The 4,305-nt window shown below is 38.3% G+C and overlaps 1 long non-coding RNA gene across 1 annotated transcript; it reads right to left on the bottom strand.

Annotated features, from left to right (window-relative positions):
- Nucleotides 1-606: 606 nt before the first annotated feature.
- On the bottom strand, nucleotides 607-1,875 carry LOC127069948 (uncharacterized). Its single transcript, XR_007783802.1, has 3 exons — nucleotides 1,746-1,875; nucleotides 1,256-1,405; nucleotides 607-902 (listed from the first exon to the last, which is right to left on the bottom strand). It is a non-coding gene; the product is annotated as an uncharacterized LOC127069948 (long non-coding RNA).
- Nucleotides 1,876-4,305: the final 2,430 nt, after the last annotated feature.

The following is a 4,305-nucleotide window of genomic DNA, read 5'->3' as shown; positions in this document are numbered from 1 at the left end:
GAGTGACCTGCCCTACCAGTCTCGCCTGGCCAAACGTTCGGCAATGTTTTGAAGCGAATAGTATTCTGTGTAGTATATTTCTACGAACGTCGATTCGTGGAATACAATGTATATACATTATTATCTGTGGAATAAAAGAACTTAGTAAGAAGATTCCAAATACAAATATAAATGTGAATGAGATAAATATAGTATGTACACACACGTACGTTGATCGGTATGTAAGTATGTATGTATGTACATGTAAACATAGCTTACGGTATATCGACGAACGACACAGCAATCACATTTCTCTTCTCACATAGCAAATCGGCAAAAATATCAAAGGAAGAATATTGTAAAATAAAAAGAGAAAGAAAGAAAAAGAGTTCTCACGTTACAATCTTATATGTATATGTGTATCCATCTACGATGATAGAATAGTATGCATATATAGAAAAGAGACGTATACCACATGAAATACGATCGAACGTGACGAATGAATTATAAATTACTACATCGAACGTTATAAAATCGTAAGAATACACAAATCGTAAAAATATCGATAGAAAATTCGATAAAAGATATTCATAAAGATTACGTAACGATCACCTAACGGTTTTTTGAGGGACGCGATTGCGTCATTTTTGATTTTCGCGAATATCTTTCAAACGCGACAATTCCCCGACTCGAAAGTACTCAAGCATAGAAATCGCGTTATTGGATATCGATTGATATATAAATGAACGGTGTACGTTAGAAAAAAATATCTACTTACTTGTAATTAACGGGACGACGAACGCCTCTCCTGCGAGTCGTGACACGAATTAATTCAAGATGGTGGATTCTCTATCAGCAAGGAAGGTATGTGGACCCCTTGTATATACGTAGTACATCACCTTCATAATGGCGTCCCGCGAAGCCTGTAATTTTTCGATCTATTATAGGAAAATATCGGAACATTAAAAATACGATATACGATCGTAAAAATCGTCGAAACTGATACTTTATTGAACGAAACTAAGGAAACAATTCACCGATACTCGATATTTATACGAATAAAGTCTAAAAATGTAGATAGAAAATTCGAGAAAAGCTACTCGTAATGCCTAACGACTTTTCGAGATACGCCATTACGTCATTTTTTATTTTCGCGAATATCTCTTAAACGCGACGAAGGCCCGACTCGAAAACACTCACGCATGGAAATCGCGTTATTTGCTATCGATTGATGTATAAATGAAGGGTGTACGTTAGAAAAAAAATATCTAATTACCTGTAATTAACGGGACGACGAAGCTCTCCTGTCACTAGCCACAGCAATTAAAGATGGTGGTTTCATCGTCAAGAAGATATATGAAACTTCCGCGCATGCGCGTTGCATCATCTACGCAATGGCCCCCCTTGAAGCTTGTAACTTTTCGATCTGTTGTAAGAAAATATCGATACATTAAAAATATGATCTACGATCGTAAAAATCATCGAAACCGATGCTTTATTGAACCAAACTAACGAAATAAATCATGGATACTCGATATTTACATAAATAAGGCTTAAAAACGCACATAGAAAATTCGAGAAAATCTGTTCGTAACGATTACGCAATAGTCACTCGAAGACGCTATTGCGTCATTTTTTATTTTCGCGAATATCTCTTAAACGCGAGGATAGCCCGACTTGAAAACACTCCGCGTGGAAATCGCGTTTTTCCGAAATCGATTGATGTATAAGAGAAGGGTGTACGTTAGAAAAAAATATCTAATTACCTGTAATTAACTGGACGACGAAGCTCTCCTGCAATCAATAGCACTAACCAATTTAAGATGGCAGTGTCATCACCAACAAGGATGCTAGATGATTCTCTCCTGCATGTTACCAATGCGCCATCTACATAATGGCCCCCTACAAAGCTCGTAATTTTTCGATCTATTTATACGAAAATATCGAAACATTAAAAATATGATATACGATTACAAAAATTATGAAAAGGAATACTTTGACAATGCAAACAAAGAAAATTAATAAGTAAAACTCGATATCCGTAGAAATAATACTGGAATATGAATAAAATTTAACAGCACGTGTACTTACTTGAATTTAATGCACGCAACGACAATGAGTTTTCTTCTCGATAAATATTTCTTCTTTTCGAAGTTACCGATACTTGCATTCGGAAATGCAATCGATGATTCGATAATGCTATCGGAAATGATGTATTCTGAAACCGATTGATACACATACACGATATATACGTTAAAAAAATAATACGTTAATTACCTGATTAACTCGTTATGATTAGACGATACGCAGTGAAGAAATTACATCATTCGATTTGTCGAAAGTAATTATCGTCGTTCCTACAGACGGCGCTAGTTTCGTTGTATTATAAATACTTAGGAATTTGTGAGAAATTCGTAATTTCATTATTTATTATTCATTACTATAGAAACATTATAAATAATATCTTATCATTAAGAATCGTTATAATCGAGTTTTCTAGAGAATAATTTAGACTAATTTCGGATTAATCTTTAACATTAAATTGTACATAATGATATCTCGAAAAATTGTCAAGCCTGTTCTGAAGTTTTTAAACGATTTCTTTCCTCAATGTTAACCATACTGAATGAGATCAAATACTAGTGACTATTTTGGTTCACTGAGAGAACTAAAGACGACGCGATAGATGCAAAGATCGAACAGTTCGATGCGAGATGCAATTCGAGTTCTTGTCGGTATCAAACTCTATGTCTCCCTTTCTCCCCGGCCTCCGGAGGTCGATGGCGAGGGGTTAATGAATGAATCGCCGGATATTCAACGGTGCAGCCACAAAGGAGCCAAGTCGAGCCACCACGAAGGCAAAAGACCCTCCCTTAATTAATATAGATTACTTCTAATTGTATATTTATCTATTAATCCATATTAACGTGGAGGCCACCGGAGCGAACGAATGTCTTTAGTCGGCTTATTCGACTTAATCGACCGAAGGGTTGTAAATTGATTGATGTCTCATTCTTCTCTTCTCTCTCCTTCCTCTCCCCTCATAACGGCCCGTTTTTATTTCGCATTTCTCCATCTTCCAGTCCTCTTCAACTTCATCTTCTTCGTCTTCTCCGACTTATATTTTTCGTCGATAACAAATCTTTGAATTTGGAAGAAAAACCAAAGAACTGCTTAGTTTATCGATTAAAAGAAATTCATCATGTATATTACTGTATCTATTGTTAGTGACGTGGCGAGAGAGAAAGAGAGAAAGAGAGAGAGAGAGAGAGGGAGAGAGAGACATTTTTCTTCGAAGCATCGAAAACGTGAGGAGGTTTGAAACAAGAAGATGAGAAGAAAAATGAAGAGACGTTGGGTGGTAGGGAGAGAAAGTGGTAAGAAGAAAGATAGAAACAGAAAGAGAGAGAGAGAGAGAGAGAGAAGGGGAAGGAGATAGAGAGGGAGAAACACAGAAAGAGAAAGAGAGAGAGAGAGAGAGAGAGAGACGAAAGCCCCCTTCACCTATCGTTATCGGGTGAGCTGCATTCTGGCAGGAAGGAGCTTCGAAATGAAAGTCACGACTTATCCGAGGCTCCAGCTTCTGATTGAATGGCTGCGCCGTAGGCATTCGACGGAGAACGAGAGCGAGAAAACTGCGATGGAGGAGAGAGGAAGAAGAAAAAAGAAAGAAAAGAAGAAGAAGAAAGAAGCGAACGAGCGAGTACGAGGAGGAAGAGAGAAAGAAAGAGTAAGTACGTGTCCCTTTTTTTCTCGTTTGATTCGAAGAGTAAAAGAAAGAGTGAGAATGAAAGAGAGAGAAGAAGAGAGAGAGAGAGAGAACGTACCACCACGCGGCATTTGGTATCTGAAATCCCCAATATTTTTAAAAGCACAGGGGCTGCCTACTCTCGCATAGAGAGAGAGAGAGAGAGAGAGAGAGAGAGAGAGAGAGAAGGAGTAAGAGAGATGTAGTGAGCCGCAGGAAGTGGGCGTGGGAGGGAAAGAAGAAGGGTCTCGAGGAGTCTCTCCGTCTCGGCCGGCTTCAAAGGCGCGCGAAACCTTTCCGCGGCCATTAAAATACGAATAATAATTATAAGTGCGACGGCAGAGTGATCAGTCCTCTCGTCAGACGAAGCGATCGCCCATATCAGTCGTCGAACGCAACCCCTCGACCAACCCTCTCTTCCACCTTCCTATTTCGCTCATTCCATCCTGATTTTTCTTCTTGTCTTTCTTCTAGTAACACTGCGATGAATATCATAACCGATGTCATCTCGTTATCTTCCTCAAAATTTTCATCTGCATATCCTTAGAAACGGGGAGAAAAGAAGGAAGAAAAAGAAT

The sequence above is a fragment of the Vespula vulgaris genome, chromosome 17 (assembly GCF_905475345.1).
Source record: "Vespula vulgaris chromosome 17, iyVesVulg1.1, whole genome shotgun sequence".
Taxonomy (NCBI): Eukaryota; Metazoa; Arthropoda; class Insecta; order Hymenoptera; family Vespidae; genus Vespula; species Vespula vulgaris.
Note: the sequence above shows the minus strand (reverse complement) of the source record. Positions and strands in the feature narration are given on the sequence as shown.